Genomic DNA, 18,223 nt, shown 5'->3' on the forward strand with positions numbered 1-18,223 from the left:
TTGCCTTGGGGACTATATATAGAGTTTAAAAAGTGTATTCCTTGTTCCCCAAGTTTACTTGGAGTGTTTCCCAAGTTTGCACAAAATTTGGAGTCCAAAAAACCAAATTTAAAAACTTTCCCATATTGAACTTTTAAAAAGATTCGAATGGCAGTCGCTTGTCTTGAAAGGGTTAGGCGTCTGTCTTGTTCAAATCCAGTTTTGTTTAAAAAGTCAATATACAGTCAGTTGCCTTGCAAAACAGGGTCAATCGCCTCAGTTTTTTCAAAGTTAGACGCCTGCCTGGGTAAGTTGAGGCGTTTGGCACCCTTGTGTCTACCAATCTTAAAAAACATAAAAAAGGTCAGTCACCTATCTGTTTTAGGTTAGACGCTTGAGGATTTGAAAAACTTATTTTTTCTAAGATTTTTATTTCAAAAACTCTTTTTGCTCTTTGGGCCTTTTAATTTATTACTTTGAAAAACATTTTTCAAGGTCTTAAAAAATAGGTCTCTAGGTCTTTATTATTCCTAAAGAGTTTCAATGCATTCATATTGAATTTTAAATTGAAATACTTACATAAGACTTCCTTAAGACTCTAAAACGTTTAATTATTGAAGTCTTCATGTATGTCATTGCTTGGAGTTCATCTTGTCTTGAGCTTCAACATTCTTTAAGCTTTTATAATATTTTTCAAACTTTGATCTAAGTTTTGTCAAACTTGGATCTGAGCTTTGTTTGAATCACTTCTAGGTTTACAATGCACTCTTGTGATTACTTAATCTTGAACTTTCTAATACTTTATTCCTGAAACATTACCACTTTAAAAGCATATTAAATTCCCTTAATTTGTTATCATCAAAATAAGATTTAAACCTCGTAAGGCCAACACAACCATTGCAAATGGGTACTTCATCTATGTGTTTAATGTGGCATTTAAACTAACCTTGCATTTGAGTAACTTTCAAGCTGAAAATTTATGAATTTGGACAAATTGATGTACAAAATCATATCAAGTGTCGTCAAAGTTCACACACTCAAATGCAGGGCAAGTGCATTTTGTATTAAAGGTATCATAGACTAAATCCCAACCAGGATAGACCCCAGGTTCAGAATCCACCTTTGGCTCAAAGCTTCCTGTCTTCCATTCTTCAGGTTAGATTCCTTATCCAAAACCAAGTTTATTATTGCTGAAATCATAATGTAACATGGTGTTTATAAATTTATATATTGCTTGTTAGGGGAGAAGATCTAGAACACAACACACAAAATCACATAGAAGATAAAAAAAATTATGTGGTTCGGCCAAACTCGGCCTACATCCATGGGAGAGAGGGAATCTCACTATATGATCAATAAGAGAGATGCAATAGAGGAGGAGTAACATAGCTCAACTCAACTCTCGGCACTAACCTCTTTGCCACACACACACACAACTACTTGATTTTGCACTCTGTATATTTTTTTTTTTCACGCACTCCACACATCTTTACAAAAGCACTGTAAATATATATATATTTGAGAGACATGAGACAAAGCAATAAATAAATATGCATGCCCAAGGTTGCGCATGCTCCACAAGGCTGCTCATGCTCCACGAGGCTGCGCATGCTTCAGGAGCTGCACTTTCCCAAACAAAATTAAATGCATCCACATGTGTGGGTCAACAAATCACCCCCTCCAAACATGTGAGGGCAACCAAGTGTCCGCTACTTTGATGCTGCAACACTGTGACCTCGCCCTAGACTTTAGGCATCCGCACCCCCTCGCGAGAGTGCCTGCACCCCCTTGCTCAGGTGCTCATGAAGTGATCATCTCCTGGATGATTTCAATAGATTTAGGAGACCCACTGAATCTGAGCATAACTCCAATTTCTCTCTAGTCACTGTCTTTGTCAACATGTCTACTGGGTTTTGGCTGCCAAGGATCTTCTCAATTGCTAATACCCCTTTGTCTAGAAGAGATATGATGAAGTGATAGTGGAGTCCAGTGTGCTTGGTCTTTGAGTGGAAAGCTGAATTCTTTGCCAAGTGTATAGAGCTCTAACTGTCACAATACAAAACACTCTTTACCTGCTTGAAACTCAATTCTGTAAACAAACCTTATAACCAAATCATCTCTTAGCTAGCTTCTATCATGACTACATACTTTGCCTCTGTAGTGGATAGAGCAATGATTTTATGTATCTGTGATGCCCAACTAATGGCAGTAGCACCTACTGTGAATACATATCTAGTAGTGCTTCTTTTGTGATCTATCTCGCCAGAAAAGTCTACATCTATGTATCCTTGGAATGTCAAATCGCTTTTGCCAAAGCATAAACATGTGTTAACTGTACCTCGTTGATATCAAAATATCCATTTTACCTCTTCCTAGTGGATTTTTTCATGGATTTGACATGAATTTGCTAACGGTTCCCATTGCATGACTGAGATGTTGTACAAAGTCGAACAAAAGAATCAATCCTACTACTCCGTGCCGCAGGGAGGTACTCTCTGGTTTTGGGTTGGCTCCCATCTATGTCTGCCCTCTCCTAGCTGCTCCTCTGCATCTGGCGTTCGGGCTCGTCGATGTGTTACATGTCCATTATCTCCGAAAATAGGTACTGCATCATCTATATCCATGCGAAGCGAATGAGGAGCTAACTCGTATGAAGTCTCTGGACGAGTCCGAGGTGGCAAAGAGGGTGCATCCACCTCCTCCACATCGAGAGGGTCATCTAGCAGGCATGACATCGACAAGGCGGAGGCAGACTCAAATGGGGCGTACGCCTATCTACTAGATGGGCCCGTAATATCAGTGGCTGTCGATGGGGCATGCAGTGCGGACGGGCCGAATACATACTCCACTTGTACAACGGGCGGAGAGAAGGCCAGACTCGACGAATAACTGGAGAAAAATCTGCAGCTATCGGGAGCTGAAAAAACATCTCGCCCTCAAGAAACTGCATGCGGATGCGGGCACCAACCATCTCGCCCTCAGGAGGCACCACCCCTAACAATCTCCCACACATGCAGCGCAATGATCCCCCTGACCAGCTACCCCCTCCTGTACCGGTCCAGCAGTACGACCAGTGACAGACCTCCCATCAATCGGCAGCCCAAACAACACTGCAACGTCCTGGAGAATGATAGTCACCTCCCCGTGTGGTAGGTGGAACGTGTGTGTCTCTAGCCTCCATCGCTCCACAAAGGTGGTCACCAGATGTCAATTCAAATGGATATGGCCAATCTAATATATCCCATAGAAGCTCGCCTCCATATCCAAGCAATGATGCGAGGGTCCACATCTATCCTATCATGGATTACCTATGTGCCCCCTCGGCAATATAAGACGTCGGAGTGCAAATCAGCCCACGCCCGGCTGGATCGGTGACGATCACCCATCGTCAATACACTAGAATCAGACAGTCCTGGATGGATCCTACGAAAGGTACCAGTGAAATAAAGTCAATATATTAATAATAGGGACATGATGGAAATTGAAGAGATTACTGAGTTTCAGATTAGGGACTTTCCATTCAGATATCTTTGAATTCCCTTTGCAACATCGTGGCTAAATAAAAATTTATTAAATTAAAAAACCAATTGATGCAAAGTTGTGGGCTTCAAAGAGCAGCTGAATGTCTTCTTGATCAATGGGTGGTTGATGGCCAAATCTGCTTTTCCCAAATCTATAACTTGTAGAGAAATAAAGGAAGTTTGGTTCCTTAGCATAAGGAAGTATGGATGTGTGGTAGCATCCCGAAGCATTCCTTCACCCTTTGGATGACAATTAAAGGTAATAATAGGACATCTTTATGAACCCCTATAAGTGATAGGTCAGTGTGAAGGCTCAGCTGCATCCCCGAATTGTGTCCTTCTTGGGCACCTTGTGCGGTTATGTTCTTCTTGATGACATATGCTGCACGTGATATTCTTCCTACCTTCCCGTGCGTCCATCTCATTGTATATACGTGAGCTCCTAGGCCGACCTTTATGTCGAGCATATGCAAGATGAGCCTGCAAATTTGGTAATGAGAATTCCGGCCAATACCTCTTGCATAATCGGATGAAAATTCGCAGCATATGTCGCATAATGCTTGGCAATGCTCCAACATGACTCAACATACTAGTTTGCGTTCAGCCGTGTCTTCGCACATATGGAAAGAAGGTGAAAGAAGGGAAAGTGTAAAGCTTGTCACTTCCCACATGAACATTTGCATCTCCGAATGCTAAGTTTGGAAGTTATTTCCTTTATGTGGCCCCAACTGCACAGTTATGATGCTGAAACTACCTGTAGACCGGTTGAACGTCGTGACTCGATGTTTGGTCGCCTTCAACTTCCTGCTTTCCATCGCTAGTAAGATATGTGGAGTGAATGCATTTCCTCCAGATATTACGTTACGCGCAGCCTCCCGTCGGCTATTAAAATAATGTGCAACACGATAAAATGTTAGTTGCACAAAGGCTAAGAGCGTATTTCAGGACGGTGTTGAAACATTCCACAAAATTAGTGGTCATGTTCCCATACCTTCACCCACTGTCATGGCACTGAGTCCACACATGAGGTGGGATCTGATCGAAAAATGACTTTGCTAGTTCCACACCCTCATCGAATATCCTCTCCATCCACGTGTCAAATTTTCTGACCTGATGCTCTTTTCCCGCTTTCTCAGCCATACGCTCAAGATTGACACTCCGTACCTTCGTATTAAAGTTGCTGACCACGTGTCTAAGGCAGAATCGGTGGTGGACACGTGGTGGTTGCCAATCAGGATTGCGCTGCACTGCAGCGAGAATTCCTGAATGCTGATCTAATATAAGGCAAATGTCGTCCCTATCGGTAATGGAACAAAGACAACACAGAAACCAATTTCATGTGTCCAGGCTTTCCTCTTGAACAATAGCCAATGCAAGGGGAAATATTTGCCTATTTGCATCCGGGCACGTCGCAATTAGAAGTTTGCCCTTGTACTTACCATACAAGTGTGTCTTGTCCACACATATGATGGGAGGGTAGTGATGAAAAACCTGAATAGATGCTACAAATGACCAAAATATGGATACAAAGGTTGTGGTGTTGTTGTTACCTGGAACAGGAGTCCACCACCACCTGACTATAATCCCAGGATTGTACGCGCACATCGCTTTCATCCACTTCGGCAATGTTTGATAGGACTTCTCCCAATTGTCGAATACTTGGGTAATTTTCTTCTATTTTCCCAACCAAACCTTCTTATACAAGATCAAATAGCCGAAACGACGATCTATGAACTCCTTCAATGTGGCGATCGACGTCGGCACATCTCCCCTTATCATATTTAATATCACCTTAGCGATGAGGGACAATGTGATTTATTTATGGTCCTGTGAGAGAAGTTCGTTCAGACACGTGTGCAGACCACCATATTGGGTGATTTCGAATAATCAATATTTCATCCGATACATTGCACGCAATATCCATCTACAATCGTGCTCCTTACACCTAGCAACCCATAACTCTGGGGTAGATCGTACAATGTGGAAGTCATGGTGGGTTCAAGCATGATACATTCGTATTGCCGCGATCAACTGATCTTTCAACCTGAAGAGCATCCCCCTACTCAGCTTAGAGGATTCATCCCAACGAGTCATGCGTATAGGAAGCTCATCTACTGCAGTTAAATCTGTAGCATCTACGTCAATATTACCATACATCGGAGGCTCATCCATGAACTGGGCGTCGTACATGGCATCATCCGTTTCACGGGGGGTGGGTTCACATTATCGAGGAACTCATTTAACCTTTCACTTGTTTCCTGCTTATACGTGTCTTCATCTTGAAGATTAACATCATTTGTAATGTTCATTCCTTCGCCCAATGCGTCGTTCGCAATGTCAAACAACAATCCTGGGCCCTCTGTCAGGACTTCTTCACAACCTCCCCACGAATATGTGTCAAAAACAGGTGTTTCGTACATTAGCGGCTAGAACAACAATCCCGAATATTCATTAAAATCCACAGTAGACATACCACCAACCTCCACACTCATATCGATATGACGTGTTTGTTGGGTGTCTTCCTCCACTTCATCCAAATGCTTGGCAGGCGCCTCTAGCTGCCTAGCCGCAGTTACACCCATTTGAGGAATGGTAACAGCCTCGTAGAGGACGGTATTAATGAACCCTTGCAAAGGGTATCTTGCGGTTACCCGCAATGCATATTGATATGGATCAATATGCAAATATTTGTATATCCTCGTATACAATTTATTTAATTTACACCTATAGCCAATTCGAATTGGTCGAACTGGCGAAGTATTATAACTAACACCATCTGCTCCAGTTATAATGTCCCTCCTATAGACAACAATAACGTCACCAGAATACTACTTGAGCTTCCTGTCATTTAGTTCACCGCTCGGGAAATAGAAAAGACCTACGTAAAATAAAATTGTATCTATAAGTGATATGTGTTACTTATAGTAATCAATAATTAATTTCACTAAGTATACGAGACAGTGTAAGCATCCTTTTAACACAACTACACTAGTTATCTATTATTCAGATTTTATCGTCTGACTAGTGCAATCTTCTCTATACGTTCATGAGCATGCAATCTTCCTTATATGTTTCATTTATCCTTTCAAAAACATTTTTGCATGCATTTAATTGTTTTCATTTTAGTACATGGTTACTTTTCTAGAAAAAAATCTACCAAAATTTCGGCAGCATGTCGTCTGTAATTTTAACATTTTTCTATTTTTACCATGTCCCTGAAACGTTTGCAAGCAATGTAATAATTCAATCTAAGCATGCGAAAACCTATAATATCTACCAGCATGTATTCACATCACTATATCAGTTATGCAGGAGACATTCAGATCAAATTGTCACTCGGTTTACAAATCAAATTCAAAGAATATAATTAGAATATATTTATGAAAATATGCAAATGATTATGCATGGTTTCGCCAGTGACGACCATAGCTTCGTTAAACCAGAAGTTAGACTTCCAACGCTAGGTTACGGATATCCACTATGATATTGAAACCGATAATAAGTATGAAAATATGCAAATGATTATGCAATGGTTTCGCCAGTGACGATCATAACTTCGTTAAACTAGAGGTTAGACTTCCAACGCCAGGTTACGGGTATTCGCTATGACATTGAAACCGATAATGAGTATGAAAATATACAAATGATTATGCAATGGTTTTGGCAGTGACAACCATAGTTTCATTAAACCAGAGGTTAGACTTTCAATGTTAGGTTACAAGTATCTATGATATTGAAACCGATAATGAGTATGAAAATATGCAAATGATTATGCAATGATTTCGCCAGTGACGGCTATAGCCTCATTAAACCAGAAGTTAGACTTCCAAACGCCAAGTTATGGGTATCCGCTATGATATTGAAACCGATTATGAGTATGAATTATGCAGCATATTAAATATTTTATATTAAAAATCCCTCACACTGCTGGTTAATGTATACTTAAATATTTTATATTAAAAAATAATATAAGATTATTTTTTTAATTAACAATAATCTTGTTATTAAAGTATATTTACAACATATTATTATAATAACTAATATGTCATAAGGCATAGTAAAATAATATATAGCCATTTTAAAATAAATTTTGAAAAAAAATAATAATATTTTTATAATTAGAAACTTAAAAGCTAATTATTTTAATTTTTAATGAAAATTTTATTATTTTCTATTAATTAAAACAACATAATATTATATATTAATTAACAACAATATTATTATTAATATATATTTATAACATTTGATTATCACATTAATTTATGTTAAAAATAGTATCTATAACTAAATTAAAATTTTGATTTATTTAATGTTAATTTAAATTTATAAATGGTTCTTTTTATTCGTTCCATAATTTAATTATATTTTATTAATAATTAATAGGTTAATAAATAATATAAGATTATTATATTTAATTAACAAAAATCTTGTTATTAATGTATATTTATAACATATTACTATGATAAAAATGAATATTACTAATTAAACTCAACATATTAATTTATTTAATGTTAATTTAAATTAATAAATAGTTCTTGTTCGATCCAGAATTGAATTATAATAACTAATATGTCATAATATATAGTAAAATATTATATAGCCATTTTTAAATATATTTTGAATAGAAATAATCATATTTTTATAATTAGAAAGTTGAAAGCTAATTATTTTAATTTTTAATTAAAATTTGATTATTTTTTACTAATTAAAATAATATACTATTATTTATCAAATAACAATAATCATATTAATTAAATTAGTATTTTTAATCTTTAATATTAATTTAAATTAATAAATAATTCGTATTCATCATTACTTAATTGAATTAAGTTTCATTAATAATTAATATATTATTAAATATAATAAAATAGTATATGATTATCTTCAATCATATAATATATAATTTTTAAAGTTTTAACTATCACACGTAATTTTTATAAATGCTATATCATTCTTACAAATTTATCAATATTTGTCAATTATGTTGAACATTATTTGCTTAGAAAAATTATTTGCTTATGTCAAGATTTAGTTTGTAGTTCATGAACTGCTGGTTTAATATGTATAATTTACCAACGCATTTATCAAGGGTTTTGATTGGTGTTCATGTTGAATCTATTTGATAAACATATTGCATTATTTATTTATTTTTTGCTTGATTTTGATTTTTTTTATGATTATTATTAAGTGTTATTGCTAAATATATTAAAATTAGAATTTTTATAAATGCATTTCAAATCACAAGGATAAAAGAAATCTAATTATTATTTCAGTTTAAAAGCATTTTCTAAGTTTAGCATTCTTGAACCTTATTAACATTACATTAGAATATTCATGTTATATTGAATATGATGAATTTTTATTTCCATCAATCTTGAGAATCATGCCAAACAAAAAAAATATTTTCATGAGATAGTAATTTTATTTTTCAGATATAATATTCTTAGCATGCCAGACGTATTGCATTTTATTTTTCAGGTATAATTTTATTTTCTATGAACACATTCAAAATAAACTAAGTCAAATCCCATAAAAATGTTTAATTAATACATAATGTAAATTTCACATAAAAATTTTGGCATAAATACAACATAGGAATTGCAGCATACATAGGCATACATACAACATACTAAAAAGTAAATTTCACATAATACATAACCAAATTAACCAAGAAAAACCTTAATCTTAAATTTTGGCGTTTCCAAACAAAACCTCCAAACAGTGAATGTAAAGAGCTACGTAGTAGCTTATAACGCACACTAAATCTTTTATCAATCCAACTAACAAAATCTTGAATCAAAAATATGAATTTTAGTTTTATAAACAGAGAGCAAATGGTGGAAATCCACTTACCACATCTCATCTGTTTGTATAGGTACTCCTCAAGTAGCCTCCCGATGAGCAATGGTCACTTGCGATATGTCCGGCCTCTGCCCTCTACCTCAGCAACGGTCACTTGCTCCTGCTCCTCTTCGTCTCTCTGCAACGTCAGGCTACTCTCTGTTCGCGCACAAAAGGAAGAAGAAAAGGTTGTATAAGGGACAACGAGATTTGTCATGCGTCCAATGACGAATGGAGGAGCCAATTAGTATTTCGAAACAAATCTCGCTAGATAAACCAGCGAGATTTGCCACGCGTCCAATATCGGATGGTTGAGCGATTAGTGTTCCGAAACAAATCTCTTTGGAAGAACCAGTGAGATTTGCCATACATCCAAATCAGCCTCATTCATGCACAGTAAATTTCGTTATTTGGTCCAGCGAGATTTGTTTAAATCTCGTTAAATCAAGTAGCGAGATTACATCAGAATTATTTTGAGAAATACTTTTCAGAATAGAACATTATTTAATATATATATATATATATATATATATATATATATTAAAAATCAACTGGTAAAAAACTCTTAGCATTTTTCCTTCCATCCATTGTGGGGTGGTGCCTGCACACACTTATTCAAAAGGTGGGAATGGCGGCAATGTTCAGCTTTCCACAGTTTGCGCAATTTGTAACGCCTGGTGGTGCGCGGATACGGGCTTTAGCCCCCGCTGAAAGCAGCCTTCCCCAGTCAACGACATTGGAACATTGCAGTAATAACTTACTAGCTGCTGGTTGTTCCCGCCACTAAAGATTAAAAATTTGGATTATAAATATAATATAGCTGTCAAATACAATGAACCACATCCTAGATAAAGTAGCCCTAGTAGACTCTCTCACACCAAACAGAGGAACCCTACATGCTCTTTGAGAACACTATAATAATAATAATAATAATAATAATAATATGATGATGATGACGACGACGACGACGGTTGATCATTCAGTGGGATATTTTGCTATAATAAAAGCTTGTTTAGAAAGAAATGAAGTTTTATTTCAAAGAAAAGAAAAAAAAATAAAAGATTTGTTTCGAGTCAAAGCATATTAGATAAGACTTTAGTGCCTAGAAGCCATGGACATTATTGCATCGTATATAAGTCTTGGGTCTAATTTTGATGAGATATTGTATGTTTTGACTCATTGATCTCACAGGTTTTTCCTGTAAAAGATGCCTAATATAGTTTTAGATCTCAAGCTATCATTTTAAGTCCAAGATCTCCTTCGAACACATGATGTGAAATCCCTATAAATTATATTTTTGTACAATAATCATTCTAGCATCACCTTATGGAGCATCACTTGGGTAATTAAGAATTCTATTTTAAAAGGAAGAAACAAAAAAACCAAAAGAAAATGTATTTTTCATTGGATATATTAAAATTTAAGAAATAAATATAATGTATAAAAATTAAATTTTTATTTGTTAATTTGTTATTTATATTATTTATTTTCTATAACTAAATATAAAAAATTAATTTCTTTATTTTTAATGGGCAAAGTTTTGGTACGGAATTGGCACACAAAGATTTAAGGTCATTTCTTCGATTTACTCTCCATTTTTAAGTTTATAGCCTTAGTGGTAGCTTCATCGATGTTACGTACCAAATAAAAAGCCAGTTCGGGAAGACTATCTAAGTCTCTGAAAAGGATCAATTGAAACCCTTTAATTGTTCCTATTAAACTAACATATTTCCTTGGAGAATCGATAAATACTTCTGTTACAAAAAAGGGTTGCGATAAAAAACGCTTAATTTTTCGTTCTCTTGCTACGGTTAAACGATCTTCCTTAGATAATTAGTTGTAACGTCGTAAAATTTGGTTAATTCTTTAAGAAGTTTCATAATGCTCCTCATCAATGATTCGAGGTTGGAGCATAGTTGACGTTGAATGCTAGGAAAACAAGAAATCAACTTTTATGGGTGTTATCTGGGGAAGCAAATAGATGGATTGTGATTGTCACAATTGACCCGCCATTGTAAATTTTATAATGTTTATGTTTATGGGAGTAAGTATGATAAGTGTGCCTTTGGGATGTATCCTTTGTATTTAGTGTGATAATGGAGCTTCTTACATCATCATATTATAATAATAGTAGTTCATTTTTTCATCTTATATTCCTTTTCACCTTTCCTGAGATTCCAATATGAAACTTATAACACTAAAGTCTTAAATTTTAATATAATCAAACTATCTTCCACATGTCAAATACTAATTGTTTGTTTGGATCTCTTGAAAAAAAAATTTTTTTTAACGGAGTCTCAATTTTATTGATAGTCCTCGTTTATGGCGTAAGGAAAAGGAAAGGAAAATAGATAAGAAATTTATTTTTCATTATAGTCTCTCTGCATACCAAATAATACTAAAAATAAAAATTTAATATAATATGACTAAATATTAAGAAAAATCAAGTGTTAATGATTTGATATATATTTTTGGTTTTCTTTCTCAATTTCTTTGATAACCAAATTTGAAAAAAAAATAAATAGATTTCTCCTTATTTTTTGACAAACAACTAAAAATCATAAAATATGGTTTTCAATTTTTTGGCAAATAGTTAAAAATGGGCAACAAAAATAAAAAACTACCAACATAAAAAAAAAAAAAAAAACTCGTTTTTATGATCTATTTATTCATTGTGGAGAAACAGAAAATAGAAAATAGCAACGATACCAAACAGACCCTAAGTTTTATTTGGATTTAGGTTCTTATTTTAAAAGAAAAAAATATTTAAAAAGTCAATTTTTCATTAGATTTCTTTCACTATATGAGACACGGCTAAGTATGAAATTTTATTTTAATATATTGACATTTAAGAAAACAATGTATAAGCTTAACTTTTATTTATTGGTTTAGCTTAAATTTTACTTATTGGTTTACTTTTTTCTATAATTAAATATGAAATTGTATATTTTATTTTTTTAGCAGGCAAAGGTTTGGCACATCCTTGAAAAAAAAATTAAACTTTTATGGGTAATTTAGGGAAGCAAAAATTTTATAATGTGTAAAAAAAAATTGTAATATATATAAGGCGAAATCATATTAAGTTTAGTACATACACATGATTTATCTAATATTTTATGTTTTGTGATAACCCACATCCTTCTTGCTTATGATGTCTCTCTAAGATAAGAGTAATCTTCCAAAAAAAAAAAAACAGTAAAGCGAAATAATTGTTCCTATTCCTAACCATAACATTTAATTTGTGAGAATATAATCTCATTATGCGCTAGGGTCAAATTTTTTTCTTTTAATTTTAATCTTAGCATAAAAGTATAAAATGTCTTGAGAATCAGTCTAAACTAAAAATCTTGGAAAGCCAATCTATTACATACTAAAGCTTACACATAAATACAAAAAATTTACCTCTTGCACTTTTTAAGTTAAGGCTCCTGTGTCTTGCCTGTGTAAATCTAAAGTTAGAACTAATTAGAAAACTTTAATATCTTTATATGAAAAAATTTTGTAAAACTCTTACACTTCAATTTGTTCAAAATAATTAAGCACTGCATTTTAGATCCTGAAAATAATTTTAAATTTGTAATATTGTTATCATTTTTTGTATGAGAGTTTTTTTTTTTTTTTCCTTTTTTAAATGACCAACAAGTATACAAATTTTATGCCATTTGGCAAGATGAAGTTTCAATCCTCTATATGATGGCCTTCCTCACGATAAGTCCCTTATCATGTTGTCCTCTTTTCTTGGGCAGCATATCTTATTGTGAGAAGACTTTCCATCCACAAAACAAATAGAAAATGGAGATAAAATAAATATATTTTATCCCCTTTAGCTCACTCACAAGAACAACATAAGATGTTGTTGCTACAAGGAAACTCCACTTTCTCTCAAAAAATTGTTCAAGGGAAAAGGATCATTAAATAGTACACTATAAACTTAATCTTGTTTCTTTTCTTTTTTTTTAAATTTATTGAATTTGTGGTTTATGAGAACATCGTCATTAATAAGCCTACTTGTTGCAACACCTTGGAGGGTCAACCTCTAGAAGGGAGATCAAATCTCCAAATCGCCTCGACTGAATGGTGAACTTGAAATTATATGAAAGGAATAATGCATAGAGATAAGAAATAGGTAAAAATATAATCCAATGGACTCACCGCTAACCTAATTTTGTACTTCAGGTAAGGTTAGAACCACCTATTTAATGTTCTACTAGTTTATTTACCTCAAAACTATACCTAGGTCCAAAGAAATCGACAATCAATGGTATGCTTTTTTAGGTTGGATTCGTGAGTTCAATTATACAAAGGGAAGGTACTAACATCCTTTCACACCTGTATGATGGACGGTGCTTGATTAGCTTGATATTACTTTTAAGATCAACTGATCAAGACTCAAATTTTTTATTTTATTTAATTACCAAACTATTAAATATTGGATAGCCTTGCAAAAGATAGAAGCTACTCTCACCTCAGAATCCCTAAAGGCGTGCGAAGACATAATCCTCAATGATCCCCTACGAGAACAGATTATTTATCAAATTTTCCTCAAATTAAATGATCAATTTACCTAACCCTTAGATATAAGAAAGTCTTTCAAAAGAAAAAAAACCCCTCTCATCCCTGATTTCAAACCCCAAAGTTTAGAGGAAGATTCATTTTGAGAATTTATTTCAAATAAAACCTCAATATATGCAAGTAATCAAGAGATATATAGGTAAATAAGTTAAGGAGTACACACATAAAATAGACATTTAATGCATACAAGTAAAAACGGCATACATAAATATACATATGCAAACTATGCATGAAAAATGTGCACCCAAATCAAAGAGTCTAATAGAATCACTATGAGCAAGCGCAAAGTCGCCCCACGCCCCCGCCCCCTCATTCCCAAGGAGATAATTTTTTTTTTTTTACAAACCACTAGAAATTTATCATAACCAATACAGACAAAATCTAGATAGCCAAAGTTCACAGAACTAGTTGCAGTAAACAATTACCAAAACTCATGTATTTTCCCAAACATAATCAATAAACTACTCATCATCTTCTTCGATGACCTTGTTCCCAAACCACCAAGTCCTTCACGTGGGACTTCGACAATAGTAGGGAGAAAGTAGAGCTCTTCCTTTGCATCTTCATCATCATTCCTCTTGCGTGCAATGCGAACTCTAATCCTCCTAGGGACACTTTGAATACCCCTACTCCAAATATGCTTGTTTAGCTTCACATCCACCCTTATATCCTTGGTTCCCATGGCAGTCTATGCAAACTTCTTGATTTCCTTGATGGCCTTGGGAGCTTTCTTTTTGAATGTGTAGCCATGCAAGCGCTTGTGAAGGTTGATAATGTACTCTCTAGTCACCACCTCCTCCTTTCTCCCCTTGGTCTTCTCCACCATTTTCACTCTCTAGTCTCTTCAAATAGAGTGAAAATGGTGGAGAAGACCAAGGGGAGAAAGGAGATAATTGCATATTACATAACCTCATTTCATCATAATCCTCCTTATGGGGATGTGCGCGCACACACACACACACACGTAATCGCATGAGCACACACATGCATAAATGAAGATGCCACAAATTCATGCATCATGCAAGACCACACAAATGAAAACCACACGAGAGTTAGAATATACTAGGAAATAATCAAAAAAAGGAAGAAGAAAAAAAGTCCTAAAATTTTCTCTCAAATTTTCTATTCTTTGATATTTTTTTTTAAAATTTTTTTACAATTTTTAAAGATTTTAAGGAGTTTTCTCTAATTTTGTTTTTTTTTAAATTAAAAACCTCTAAATAGATTCTTAAATTTTTATAAATTTATTTGCTATTTTTACTATTTTTTAATGATTTTTAGGGATTTTTTAATGATTTATTGAAAATAAAAGGGTTTTTCTAGAAAATAAAAAAGGAACAAATCAATTCAACTTGACCAAACCAATTGAACCAGTCAAAACTAGTCAACTCAGGTTGGCTCGAGTAAACCCATTAATGGGAGAAGGCGGGATAGTTGCGTGTTGACATGTGGCATAGGTGATGTCGTCATGACATCACGCATGACCACTTAAGGCGTCACATGGTGTGAGGCCATTGACTCCACTTTCATGTACACAACTCACTGATGTGGCAACAATCCAATTGTTAACTAAAGACACATATCTCATGCTCCACAACATGCCACTTATCATCACCATGGGTGGCATATGACATGTGGCCCACTCTATTTTGTTTTTTTTTATTACTATTTTTAGGAAATCCACTACCTGACACATGGCACGGTGACATCATCATGATGTGACCTTCTTGTCCCTTCTCCTACCATGTGGCGCAATGTCATTGGCTTAAAAGAATTCCCCCTTAGATCGTTAACGTAGCCAATATCTAGTAGTGTGTAAGAAACACACATCCAATGGGAGGCACTCGAGTTGTTATGAATGGCTAAAATTAATTAAGTAAATTACTATTTATTTATTTTATATTTTACGCGAGAGGCACCTGGGCTTTGACACATATTTGGTGACATCAGCATGATGTCACCTAGTAGCAGTACACGACTCTGATTGTTCTAGGCCACATGTGATCCACTATGATTTAAAAATAAAAAAAATAAAAAAAAATTAACTTTAAATATTTTTTCTCTTTTTTTTCTCTTCTATTTCTCATTTTATTTCATTTCTCTCTCTCTCTCCTCTCTCTCTCTCTCTCTCTCTCTCTCTCTCTCTCTTTCTCTCTCTCTCTCTCTCTCACACACACACAAACACACATACACACACACACACACATGCACTCTAGAAGAGAACCCCAAGGGTTCTTTACTCTCTTCTCTTTGCCACCACTATGGTTAGAGCTCCTCTGCTGAACTATGCCACCGTTGACACCTCCCCGAGTAGCCTCTCTCTCTCTCTCTCTCTTAAACACACGCACATGCACACATATTCTCTTTTTAGCTTTTTTTTTTCTAACTCCCATTCCCATCTCTCCACTCTCTTTGAGCCTGACTCAAGGAGTGGGGGCAAAGAGCTTCAAGCTCTCTACAACTTCTCTTTCACCGCTACGGCCACCAAACTCGAGCAACTTACTCAGCCAAGTTGTCATTGAGTTTCACTTGGGATCTCAAGCTTATGCCTCCCCAAATTAGGATTAGGACCTAATTCCCTAAGTATGAGTCGTTGTACTCTCTCTCTTTCTCTTTGCCTTTCTTCTCTTCTTTTCTTTCATTTTCTCACAAACCACACAAGCTAAATTTAGGGTCAAGGGTTAGGTTTGGGTGTGGTTGGGTCTAGGTTTAGGTTGGGTCTGATTGGGTTGTTAGTCAAGATGGTTTGAATCATGTTCGAGTTAGCGTGACGTGGGTCAGGTTAATTTGACTAGGGTTTATGTCATTAGGTGTGACTTAGATTCGAGTAGTTTGTTTAACTTGGGTGAGGCAGGTTAGACTTTGCGAACCCTCTCTCTCTCTCTCTCTCTCTCTCTCTCTCTCTCTCTCTCTCTCTCTCTCTCTCTCTGCATCTCTTTTCTCATTCTATCAGTTTCTCAGGTTCTATTCTCACAAATCTCTCTTGGATCTCTCTCTAGACCCATGCTCTTGGAGCTCTCCCTTTGTTTTTTCTAGATTTTCTCACTCCTCTAACCCTATTTTGCAATCTTGGGGATTCCTTTCATTCTCTTGTATGTTTTCTCACTTTCTCTGAACCTATTTTGCAATCCTAGGTAGTCCTTTCATTCTCTTTTATCTTTTCTGTGTTTTCTAACTTTTTCTGACCCTTTTGATCTCTCTTTTGGTTTTTGCAAGGAAGTGACTCTGCAAGTCAGTTTTGAGTAGGGGTTGTTTGATTTAGGATACAGATAAGTTCCCTAATCCTTTTTTCATCATTTTTTATTGGAATGTTGCTATTTTTTCTCTTCTAGGTCTTCCTAGACTTGACTCGGGGTTAGGTCCTACTAGGGCTTAGGTTTGGTTAGGTTAGGTTAGGGTTGAGTAGGGTTCAGTCAGGTCAAGGTTTGGTTGGGTCAAAGTTTGGTTATGCCATGCTGATGTCAACTCGTTTTTCATAAAAATATTTTTTAAAAAAAAATATTTAAAAAATAAAATAAAAAATAATGTTGCCATGTCTCACCACTGTGGGTGGACACGTGGCATTTGTTGGTTGGCCTGTTTCATTTTAAATGACCCGGTTGACTCGGTCCATTCTGGATGAATCAGTTGACTTGGTTCATTGTTTTATTATTTATTTATTTTATTTATTTGGTTTATTACTTTTTAATTAGGTTTTTATTTTAAAAATTATGAAAAATTGCAAAAAAATTACAAAAAAATCTAGAAAATAGGGCAAATTTTGGAAAATATTTTTGAAGTCAAGAAAAATATTTTGAATTATTTTGAATCAGAAAAATGGATAAAAATCTTTGAAAAATCCAAGAAATTTTTTTTTAAAAAAAATGTTAAAAGTTCTCAGAAAAAATTTCTACAAAATTTTGAAAAAATTTGGAATATTTTAAAAGATATTTTTCTTGACTTTTGGGTGGGTGTGTCTCTATAATTTTAAAAAGGGCAATGGGCTATTTTTAGATCTCACCTGTATCGGCTCTGAGGGGGGGTTTTGTAACAAGATCCCTTCTTTTGGAGGTCTTATTAGACATTCCTAAGTCACACCCAAATTTTCTAATCTCCTGTTAATTTTGTACATTTTTTTATTTATTTTAATTTTAAAATAAGTAAATTAAAAGGTTATTAAATTCAATTTGGGGATAATTCTTAATTAATTAGGTACAATTCATAGAACAAGTGTACGTGTAGGGGGTGCATGTTGGAATTGGTGAATCTCAAGAAGGGGGTGAATTGGAAATTTAAAATTCTTCCTAGGTTAAATCCTAATCACAAGCAGT

The 18,223-nt window shown here is 34.7% G+C and overlaps 1 pseudogene; it reads right to left on the reverse strand.

Moving 5' to 3' along the window:
* Window positions 1-9,956: 9,956 nt before the first annotated feature.
* On the reverse strand, window positions 9,957-14,739 carry LOC131148075 (large ribosomal subunit protein eL31-like; annotated as a pseudogene).
* Window positions 14,740-18,223: the final 3,484 nt, after the last annotated feature.

Source organism: Malania oleifera, chromosome 2, assembly GCF_029873635.1.
Source record: "Malania oleifera isolate guangnan ecotype guangnan chromosome 2, ASM2987363v1, whole genome shotgun sequence".
NCBI lineage: Eukaryota > Viridiplantae > Streptophyta > Magnoliopsida > Santalales > Ximeniaceae > Malania > Malania oleifera.